Consider the following 12,026-nt stretch of genomic DNA (forward strand, 5'->3'; position numbering starts at 1 on the left):
CGGACTTCAGACTATACGACAAAACTCCAGTAATCAAGACAGTATGGTACTGGCACAAAAACAGAAAGATAGATCAATGGAACAGGATAGAAAGCCCAGAGATAAACCCACACACATATGGTCACCTTATCTTTGATAAAGGAGGCAAGAATATACAGTGGAGAAAAGACAGCCTCTTCAATAAGTGGTGCTGGGAAAACTGGACAGCTACATGTAAAAGAATGAAATTAGAACACTCCCTAACACCGTATACAAAAATAAACTCAAAATGGATTAAAGACCTAAATGTAAGCCCAGACATTATAAAACTCTTAGAGGAAAACACAGACATAACACTCTATGACATAAATCACAGCAAGATCCTTTTTGACCCACCTCCTAGAGAAATGGAAATAAAAACAAAAATAAACAAATGGGACCTAATGAAACTTAAAAGCTTTTGCGCAGCAAAGGAAACCATAAACAAGACAAAAAGAGAACCCTCAGGATCGGAGAAAGTATTTGAAAATGAAGAAACTGATAAAGGATTAATCTCCAAAGTATACAAGCATCTCATGCAGCTCAATATCAAAAAAAACAACAAAAAAAAACCAATCCAAAAATGGGCAGAAGACCTAAACAGACATTTCCCCAAAGAAGATATACAGATTGCCAACAAACACATGAAAGGATGCTCAACATCACTAAACATTAGCAAAATGCAAATCAAAAATACAATGAGGTATCACCTCACACTAGTCAAAATGGCCATCATCAAAAAATCTACAAGCAATAAATGCTGGAGAGGGTGTGGAGTAAAGGGAACCCTCTTGCACTGTTGGTGGGAATGTAAATTGATACAACCACTATGGAGGTTCCTTAAAAAACTAAAAAATAGAACTACCATACGACCCAGCAATCCCACTACTGGGCATGTACCCTGAGAAAACCAAAATTCAAAAAGAGTCATGTACCACAATGTTCATTGCAGCTCTATTTACAATAGCCAGCACATGGAATCAACCTAAGTGTCGATCGACAGATGAATGGATAAAGAAGATGTGGCACATATATACAATGGAATATTACTCAGCCATAAAAAGAAACGAAATTGAATTATTTGTAGTGAGCTGGATGGACCTAGAGTCTGTCATACAGAGTGAAGTCAGTCAGAAAGAGAAAAACAAATACCATATGCTAACACATATATATGGAATTTTTGAAAAAAAAAGGTCATGAAGAACCTAGGGGTAAGACAGGAATAAAGACACAGACCTACTAGAGAATGGACTTGAGGATATGGGGAGGGGGAAGGGTAAGCTGGGACAAAGTGAGAGAGTGGCATGGAGATGTATACACTACCAAATGTAAAATAGATAGCTAGTGGGAAGCAGCCACATAGCCCAGGGAGATCAGCTCAGTGCTTTGTGACCACAAAGCAAAGGAGTGGGATAGGGAGGGTGGGAGGGAGATGCAAGAGGGAGGGGATATGGGGATATATGTATAGGTATAGCTGATTCACTTTGTTATACAGCAGAACCTAACACACCATCGTAAAGCAATTATACTCCAATAAAGATGTTAAAAAAAATTTTTAAGTTTAAGAAAAAGAAGAGATGAATGAATAAAGAGGGTGTGGTATATATATACAATGGAATACTACTCAGCCATAAAAAACAATGAAATTTTGCCGTTTGCAACAACATGGATGGGCTTGGAGGATATTGTGTTAAGTGAAATAAGTCAGACAGAGAAAGACGAATACTATATAATATCACTTATATATGGAACCAAAACAATAAAACGAACTAGTGAACTTAACAAAAAAGAGGCAGACATATATAGAGAACAAATAGTGGTTACCAGTGGGGAGAGGGAAGAAGGGAGGGACAAGATAGGGGTAGGGGATTAATAGGTGTAAACTACTAAGGAGTATAAGATAAATAAGTTACAAGGATATATTGTACAGCACAGGGAATATAGCCAATATTTTATAATAACTATAAATGGAATATACCCTCCAAAAATTGTGAACCACTATGTTGTACACCTGAAACTTAAATAATATTGTAAATGAACTATACCGCAATAAAAAAAGAAAAAATACATATGTGAAATGGAAAACCCAGCTTTGCAGATTGATAAGGTGATAGATGGCAATACCAGGTGTTAAATCAACTGAAAGTTGTTGACTCAGATAAACATCACACACACACAAAAATATATTCTGCTCTATTCGAAATCCTGTTGTCTCCACTAAATAGCTGTGATCTTGCACAAGTTGCTAGAATTGGGAAAAGTAGTGATATCAATTATAGCAGCAGTAAAATTATTAGTTTACTAATAATATTAATGTTTAATAAAAATATTTGCCTCAAAAAGATGAAGTGTGCCTGTTGTAGACAGCATATCATGGATCATTTTTCAAATATCCATTCTGCCAATCTCTGCCTTTTGATTGTTTAATCCACTTATATTTTATAATATAGGATCTACATCTACCATTTTGTTACTTGTTTTCTAAATACATGAACTATGTCTTTTTTAGTCCTATATTCCTCCATTACTGCCTTCTCTTGTGTTAAATACATATATTTAGTGTACCATTTTAATTCTCTTTTTATTTCTTTTATTATATTTTTTAGCTATTTTCTTAGCAACTGCCCTGGGGATTATAATTAACATCTTAACTTCCAATTGCCAAAGATAAAACTATTTGAACAACAAAATAACTAATGATAGCATTGGATTTTAACCCAATAAATAATATCCATGAGTCCATACTGAAATAAATAAATGATTGATTTGCATTTCGCTAATAATTAGTGATGTGGAGCATCTTTTCATGTGTTTGTTGGCCATCTGTATGTCTTCTTTGGAGAAATGTCTATTTAGTTCTTCTGCGCATTTTTGGATTGGGTTGTTTGTTTTTTTGACATTGAGCTGCATGAGCTGTTTGTATATTTTGGAGATTACGCCCTTGTCAGTTGCTTCATTTGCAAATATTTTCTCCCATTCTGAGGGTTGTCTTTTCGTCTTGTTTATGGTTTCCTTTGCTGCGCAAAAGCTTTTAAGTTTCATTAGGTCCCATTTGCTTATTTTTGTCTTTATTTTCATTACTCTAGTAGGTGGGTCAAAAAAGATACTGCTGCGATTTATGTCAAGGAGTGTTCTATGTTTTCCTCTAAGAGTTTTATAGTGTCTGGGCTTACATTTAGATCTTTAATCCATTTTGAGTTTATTTTTGTATACGGTGTTAGGGAGTGTTCTAGTTTCATTCTTTTACGTGTAGCTGTCCAGTTTTCCCAGCACCACTTATTGAAGAGGCTGTCTTTTCTCCACTGTATATTCTTGCCTCCTTTATCAAAGATAAGGTGACCATATGTGCGTGGGTTTATCTCTGGGCTTTCTATCCTGTTCCATTGATCTATATTTCTGTTTTTGTGCCAGTACCATACTGTCTTGATTACTGTAGCTTTGTAGTATAGTCTGAAGTCTGGGAGCCTGATTCCTCCAGCTCCGTTTTTCTGTCTCAAGATGGCTTTGGCTATTCGGGGTCTTAACACAACATTGTAAGCAACTATACTCCAATAAAAGTTAATTTTAAAAAATGAATAAAGGGAGAAAAAATGATTGAATAATAAATGGGGATGAAGAAGCAAATATTCCATACAGAAGAATTTCAATTAATTTCATATGCAGAAAGAACGAGAGAAAGAGAAAATCACCCTTAGAACACCACAGCAATACCTGCTGCGGGCAAGATTCATTGATGTGTATGCACATGTCAAATTCATCCAATTGTACACTTTACATATGTGCAGTTTCTTGTATGTCAATTATACCTTAATATCACTGGAAAATGTATTAATCTAATGCATGTTATTCTCCAGTGAAAAGTTAATTTGGTGCCTCACTCAACTAGAGAAGGTAACCTTCTGTAGGCAGAGGAAGTGTTCCAATACTTATAGCTCAGGTACCAGAGCATATCCAGGCTCTTTTGGTGGTCTGCCCTTATGCCCACACCCTTACCACTTCCCACTTCCAACAGCCAGCAACTGTGTTTGCCTGATGGATTTCTCTAGCTACTGAAGCCTAGTTTGCCTGCCATATGTCAGGCCAGAAGTGCCAGGAAATTAATGGCCCCAGAGGAACTGCCTTCAACCAGTGACTGCTGGGAACTGATTGGTATATAAATATCCCAGCTTCCTCAACCCTTGGGTGGAGTAACTGAAATGCGTGTTCCACACCATTTTCCCGAGTTCCACAACAAGATTATGCTCTCCAATTGCCTACAGAAGTACCTGATAATGTATCTTTTATTGGCTGCCTTCCCATACTCGTCTCACTTCCTCACTTCCCTACTGGCATTTGCTTTACTTCCAAATAAACTACTTGCACTTGAATCCTTGTCTCAGGACTGGCTTCTGGCGGTGCCCAAACTAAGACAAATATGTAGTGGGCACCTTTAGTGAATAATGAGCATCTCTTAGAAATCTTGCTAACGAACATACTCCTCTTGAATAGCAAAGCTACCAAGAACTTCAAGAGCCTAAAATTTGGCCCCTCCCTGTCACGTGCAGGGTGCATGTGCAGAGGCGTCCTGAGCAAGCGCAGTGAGGACCATGTTGCTTTGGAACATCCTGCTCACCGGTACAACAGGGATTGGGAAAACCGCACTAGGCAAAGAACTTCCATCAAGATCAGGACTGAAATATGTTACTGTGGGTGATTTAGTTCGAGAAGTCTGATCACCGTATATCATGGAGTCTGGCAAGATGGCTTCTCCCAAGAGCATGCCGCAAGATACACAGATGATGGCACAAATCCTGAAGGATACGGGGATTACAGAAGATGAGCCAAGAGTTATATATCAGATGTTGGAGTTTGCATTCCGATATGTAACCACAATTCTATATGATGCAAAAATTTATTCAAGTCATGCTAAGAAAGCTACTGTTGATGCAGATGATGTGCGACTGGCAATCCAGTGTCGTGCTGACCAGTCATTTACCTCTCTTCCCCACAAGAGATTTTTTATTAGATATTGCAAGGCAAAGAAATCAAATCCCTTTGCCATTGATGAAGCTATATTCAGGCCCTAGACTGCCACCTGATAGATATTGTTTGACTGCTCCAAATTATAGATTTAAGTAAGTCTTTACCACAAAAAGTACCTACTTCTGCGGGAAGAATAACAGTTCCGCAGTTAAGTGTTGGTTCAGTTACTAGCAGACGAAGTACTCCCCCACTTGGCCCACCAACCCAACAAACCATGTCTGTGTCAACTAAAGGAGGGACTCCAGTCAACCTCAGAGGTTTACAGTACAGATGCCCACTTCAAAATCTCCATCTGTAAAAGCATCAATTCCTGCAACATCAGTAGTTCAGAATGTTCTAATTACTCCTTCATGAAATTAGGTTCAAAACCATTTTCATTACAACTAACATGGTGTCATCACAAATACTGCCAATGAATCATCAAACGCATTGAAAAGAAAATGTGAAGATTATGACATGACTATGATAATGTGCAATCTAGCTTTGATGCATGTAATATGTATACTTGGTTTTGAATCCATTGCACTGAGATTAAACATGCGTGCTGGCTGTTTCCAAGTTGTGTTTTAAAAAAACAGTATTTAATGAGTAAATATGGTTACCATATTTTTCATCTGAGATGTTGTGTTGGACTTTAATAGGATTAGAGATGGGTTTTCGTCAGCCTTTAAGTGTAAAAAATAACTTGTAATTCATCAGTTTGGGGAAAAAAAGAAAAAGAACCTAAAATTTGTGGGGGGGTTTAAAATTTATTTAATTTATATTATGTATTTTTTTGGCTGTGTTGTGTCTTCGTTGCTGCGCACGGGCTTTCTCTAGCTGCGGCATGCAGGGATCTACTCTTCATTGCAGTGCTCAGGCTTCTCATTGAGGTGGCTTCTCTTGTTGTGGAGCACGGGCTCTAGGCGCATGGGCTTCAGTAGTTGTGTCACGCGGGCTCAGTAGTAGTGGCTCGCAGGCTCTAGAGCACAGGCTCAGCAGTTGTGGCGCACGGGCTTAGCTGCTCCACGGCATGTGGGATCTTCCTGGACCAGGACTCGAACCTGTGCCCCCTGCACTGGCAGGCAGATTCTTAACCACTGCGCCACCAGGGAAGCCCCAAATTTGTGTTTTTTTCAGCCTACGATATGTTTATAATTACTGTCTATAAAACCAGTGTGATTAAAAGTAAGCAATAATATATGCAACTGACTTAGAGTTGATTTGCTCCTCACCGTTTCTGACGGAGAACTCAGGCAATGTTGGCCATCACTCAGTTTATTCTCAGCCTAACAGTATATATTTGTCTATTTGTCAGCAACTCTTCACCCCCGGAGTTTTTGTTTTTGTGATCCCTTACTCATTTGTTTTCATAAGATACATGAGAAGAAAAGACGAAAGCAAGCTCATTGCACAAAACTGCAGCTTTTTAAGACGATTACTTATCCTAATGAGAGGGGGTGCTGAGCTCAAGGCTTGAACACAGTGGTTTTGACAGTGAACAATTTGCATCACGCATTAACGTGGCAATTATAAGCCTTGAGAAATCTAGATACTGGAAATGAAATGGTTCTGGAAATAGCAGCAGCTGACATGGTTACTTAACACCTCTGAGGGGAGAATGTTGGTAACTGTGATAGACTGCAAAAATTGCCCCAATTCTTTACCCTTCCCTGTTTCGATATTCTCTTTGCAAAGTAACTTTGCAGTGTTCTGCTGTGCCTTGTGGCTCAGCCATGTGGCTTACTTTAGGACACCCAGACAGAGACGAACAAGACACAAGCAGAGGCTTGAAAAGAGCTTCCATGATTGGACTGGCTCGCTCCTGCCTTCTGCCAACACCATGAAAACATGCGCAGGGTGGCCTGCTGGTAGATAAGAGACGTGTGGAGCACAGCTGAGTAACCTCACTCATTTTAGCCAAGGCCATCATGGACCAGCTGACAGTCAGCTAATCGCCAGATAATGTGAGTGAGCTCAGGCAAGACCAGAGATACTGCCCAGCTGAGCCCAGCTTAAATCACCAACCCTCAGACACATTAAATTTTTAGTTAATATTTTAAGCCACTGAGTTTCACCGTGATTTGTTACACCGTGATTTGATGGAGACAGATAATTAATACAGTAAGGATGGAGACTAAGGAGTATATCCTTTCTTGGGCAACAAACCCCAAAATTCGCATAAAATGGGTAAATTCAGCATGTCATCTGAATACTCATAAATACCTAGATAAGTGATGGATGGATTCTAAAACACCCAGGTCAGCGGGTGCAAACCGGTTGCCCACCATCCATAGAGATGCGATCCTATGCCATGATGAAACCATGATTTCTTGTCTTCTTTTAAGCCAGCAAGAATAATTGAGTCTATATTAGAGAGCTTACCTCCATTCGTTTAAACTTCTTTCACTGCTACGAACAGGAAGTAAAAGCTAAAGCTAAAACCTGGGATCAGGAAAACTTGACTCTGTGTATCACAGGGTTCAGTCAGAGAAACAGAACCATGAGGAGTGACGTAGAGTAGGAATTTATTATAGGGATTTGACCTTGAGCAATTATGGGAAGAAGTGAAACGGTCTCGGTTTGGTCGCTTCTTCTGTGTCTGGTACAGAGCCTGGGATCAGGTAGGCATGAGGTAGGAGAGAATAGGGGCCACTGGAACTGGCAAGGAACAAACTGGAACTTGCATTGATCTCCAAGCCTCCAGCCGCGATGCTTTGGGTGACGAGCAGGAGAAGCTGGTGCTCTTGCCATGAAGCCACACTGACATCTGACCCAGGATTTGGAGAAGCTGAGGAAAGAGATCCCGCGGTAGCTGAATTGTGAACCTGACTGCTGCTCTGGAAACAAGAGCAGGAGATCGAGCAAAATGTGCACTCACTGTTAAGAGGGCCTGACCCATGCTGAGTTTCTGAAAGCGAACATGGCGACTGCTTCACTTCCCCTTTGCAAACCTCCTGCAAATGTCTCCTGTGACCAACTCTAACTAGAAACATACAAGGAAGGGAACTCTGAGAAATGTAGTACCAGCTTCTAGCCAAGTCGACACATCACAAAGCCACCACATCTTGACACTTATTTGAACAAGTGAAAACTTGGCTGGAAATCAGGAGGCCAGCTATTATAACCTAAGCTTTCAATTTCTGGATGAAAACTAGAGAGACAAGAGCCATCCAATTCATCCTGTGTGTCTCAGGAAGCTTTTGACTGCAAGTGAGTCAAACCGGCTTAAACGTAGGGAGACTTCTTGTCTCACATGAGAAGTTCAAAGGTAGTGTGGTTTCAGAGAAGGCCAATTAACGGCTCAATGATTCCATCAGCATCCTTCCCATCTTCTTGTTCACCATCCTTAGCATGTTGGGTTTGTCCTCAGGTTTGTCTCTTCATGGTCGCAAGGTGTCTGAAGCAGTTACAACCATCACACCCTCACACACTAACATTCAAAAGTGTCTGTTTTTGACTTGTGAGGAAACCTTTCCAAGAAGTCTCCCTAGCAGACCTGTCTTGACATCCCATGGGACGGACTGGCCATATGTCCACCTTAAACCAATCACTGGCAAGGGGAATGGGATTATAAAAAGTTCGCTTCTTAGACTATGATTATCTCCTTGCCACTTTTTCTCTCATTTTGGTTATCTGCTTATGACATATGCTTCAAAGTACAATTATTAGGTCAAAAGGTATGACAGTACTTTTTAATTTTAAAAATGTAAAGCTAAACCAGCCCTGTTATTGTCTTCATTCTTCCTTCCTGAGTTCATCATTGGAGTGTTTATATACTGAGCCAACCAGCGTCTCAACGGTTTAGCCTCCCGTGAATCATATGGCTACCCATGACCTGAACCAAACTGGGTTTCTATCAGCAAAGAACAACAGGAAAGACGGGCGGGCAGTGGCTTTTTGTGTGCCTATCCATTCACCCGGCATTTACTTTACACCTGCAACTGTATCAGGGGCACCAGCTATGAACGCTCCACAAATAACATACAGGGAAGGGGGAAGAATCTCTTCTTGGCCCAGAGAAATAAAATGTGAGCATCATGTAAGTTCTGGAGGGAACCTTTAAAATAGGCAAATGAAATGGCCAACAAACCCGTAAAAAAGATGCTCGATATATAATTAGTTATTAGGGAGATGCAAATCAAAACCACAATGAGGTACCACTTTATATGCACTAGGCTTTCCCAAAAAACAGGGTAAATAATTGTTGGTAAGGTTGTGGAGAAACTGAAACCCTCATACACTGCCGGAGGGAAGGAAAATGGTACACTTGCTGTGGAAAACCGTTTGGCAGGCCCTCAAAAAGTGAAACAGAATTATCATGACCTAGCAACTCTACTCCTAAGCATGTACCCCCTGCCACCAAATACAAATACTTGTCCACACAAAAACTCATTCACAAATAATTCATATCAGCAGTATTGATAATATGAAAAATATGGAAACAACCCAAATGCCCATCAACGAAAGACTAGATAAATCAATTGTGGTCTACCAGGTATACAACGGAACATTAGCCATAAAAAAGAACGAAGTCCTGATACATGCTACAATACAGATGAACCTTGAAAACGTTGTGTTAAGTGAAAGGAAGGTCACATACTATATGATTCCAACTACATGAAATGTCCAGAATAGGCAAATCTAGGGAGGCAGAAAGCAGCTTAGTGGTTGCCTGGGGTTGGGGGAGGGGGAATGGGCTATGACTGCTCAATTAAACCCCATTTAAAGTATGGGGTTTCCTTTTGGGGTGACGAGAATGTTTTGTAACTAGATAAAGGTGGTGGTTGGAGAACATTGTGAATGTACTGCCACTGAATTCTTCACTTTAAAATGGTGTATTTGATGTTATGTGAACTTTATGTCAATTTTTTTAAATCTAAAAAGTAATAGACACATGAGAGAAAATAGCTTTTCCCACCTTATTGTTAAGAATAAAGTGGTTGGGACTGCTAAAGCCACCCTGAGGTCAGGAAGAGACAAGTCTGAGGAATTACAACCTTCTAAAGACGGCAGAGCAAAAAGATGGAAGGAACCTGAGTCGTGGATAGGTTGTCAAGCCACTTAATTGATCTGCCACAAAACCACTCTTGCTTAGGACTTTTTATTTTGTAAGATAATAAATTCCACTATTAAGATGTCCTAGGGATGGGATATTTGCCAAATGCTTTCATTTTTTTTTTCTTTTATTTATATTTGCTGCCTGGAAGCTGGCAGGCTTCTGGAGATTTCCCTGAATGATTCCAGATACTCCCATAGTCATTTTCCGGCAACTCAGCTTTTGAAAACACTCCTTTTCTATTTACCTGCAGAAACCAGACATGTACCATTCCTGCTGTTATAAAAGTCAAGCCCTGTGAACGTAACCACTTACAGAACCTAACCATTCCAGCCCTCCCAGAAACAGAGACCAAGGTAGGACAGAACACAGGTGCATCACGTCCAGATCCTATCTGTAGTCCACAGGCACTTGAGATTCCCCAATCAGGAGGAACCTGACCTTCAACAGAATGGATCTCTCTCTTTTTAGTCCCAATCTCACGTCAATTAATTTCAGTATTTCCCTATACGCTGTGGGGGCCTCTTCCCAGGCCCACCACTATACGTGTACACGCATGCACAGGTGCACAGCTCCTCATACCATGCTCCTGGAGAAATGGTTTTTACCTGAAAAATCACTCAGAAATCAAAATGCCACGAACCCCTCAACGTAGTACTACCTCAGCTTCCCCCAGCCCTCCCAAGAAAACCACCTTGGGTGGAAGTGGAAAAGAGGTAGGAGGCAGCTTTCCACTTCCTGCCTCTGCCCCACACTGGAGCCATGAAGAAGGTAGCGATCCTCTGGGATACTGGAGATACGGCTGTGGGGGGGTCCCATGTCGGCAGCCACATCTGCCATCAGCAGGAGCCATGGCAGGGTCTCTTTTATGCTCTCCAAGATGTTTTGTATGAAGAACTCAACTGATGTCTGTTGACTTAAGTTTTGTGTCAGTATCACAGCTGTCACAAATCCCAACCGTGACTTATGTGATGCTGTCTGTACAGCTGACAAAATGCTTCCACGTGCATCGTGTTATTTAATTGGGGCTACAGTTCCTTAAGGTGGGTCTTCTCGTCTCCACTTTGTGATAGGAAGCCAAGGAGAAGTTAGGAGAAGTGAACGTCACACAGCCACAGCCTGGAAGTGATCATCAAACCTCCGGCCCAGGCCTTCTGATCCCAGATCTCTTGCTCTTTCTCTTTCTGTTCTGTGTTGTGGACATCTGGGGCCCAGGAGCCAGTACTTGGCCCTAGGGTCCTCCTCTGGAAGACGTGGGAGTCTCCAGGGACTCCTAACTCCCACCCCACACAGTCCAGCCATTTGATGCTCACTTTCCTAATGTCATTGTTACAGCATCTATTTATAACTGTGCTAAGAAATGCTGCTTTCATGGCCAGGCTCACGAACTGAGGAGTAAATAATAACCCTGCAGGACTGATGTAGATAGGAACAGAATCTCCCCTAGAAACCCACTAGAAGAACCCATTGTACCTCTATGACCTTTTTTTAAACTTTTCAAGACAGTCTCATAAAAACTATGAATGCTGGGAGAGGTCAGAAAGGGCTTTTTATGTTTTGGCCTCTCCCCTATCCCTTCCTACTCCAAACCCAGGAAATTATTGGTAGAATAAGGACTTTGTATTAGTTTCCTATCACTGCTATAACAAATTCTGACAAATTTAGTGTTTTCAAACAACATAAATTTCTTATATTACACTTCTGGAAATCAGATATCTGGGTACAGCATGGCTCAAGTGAGTCTTCTGCTTAGCGTTTCTCAAAAACAAAATCAAGGTGTGGCAGGGCTGTATTCCTTTCTGGAGGCTCTGGGGATGAATCTGCTCCCATGCACATTAAAGGTGTTGGCAGAATCAGTTCCTTGTGACTACAGGGCTGATGTCCCGTTTCCTTGCTGGCTGTCAGCTAGAAGCCTCTCTCAATTTCTTTGGCCGCCAGCATTCCTCAT

At 40.9% G+C, this 12,026-nt stretch overlaps 1 pseudogene; it reads left to right on the forward strand.

Annotated features, from left to right (window-relative positions):
• The first annotated feature begins 4,603 nt into the window (after nucleotides 1-4,603).
• On the forward strand, nucleotides 4,604-5,555 carry LOC132513226 (transcription initiation factor TFIID subunit 9-like; annotated as a pseudogene).
• The last annotated feature ends 6,471 nt before the right edge of the window (nucleotides 5,556-12,026 follow it).

This window comes from Lagenorhynchus albirostris, chromosome X, assembly GCF_949774975.1.
Source record: "Lagenorhynchus albirostris chromosome X, mLagAlb1.1, whole genome shotgun sequence".
In the NCBI taxonomy this organism is placed as follows: Eukaryota; Metazoa; Chordata; class Mammalia; order Artiodactyla; family Delphinidae; genus Lagenorhynchus; species Lagenorhynchus albirostris.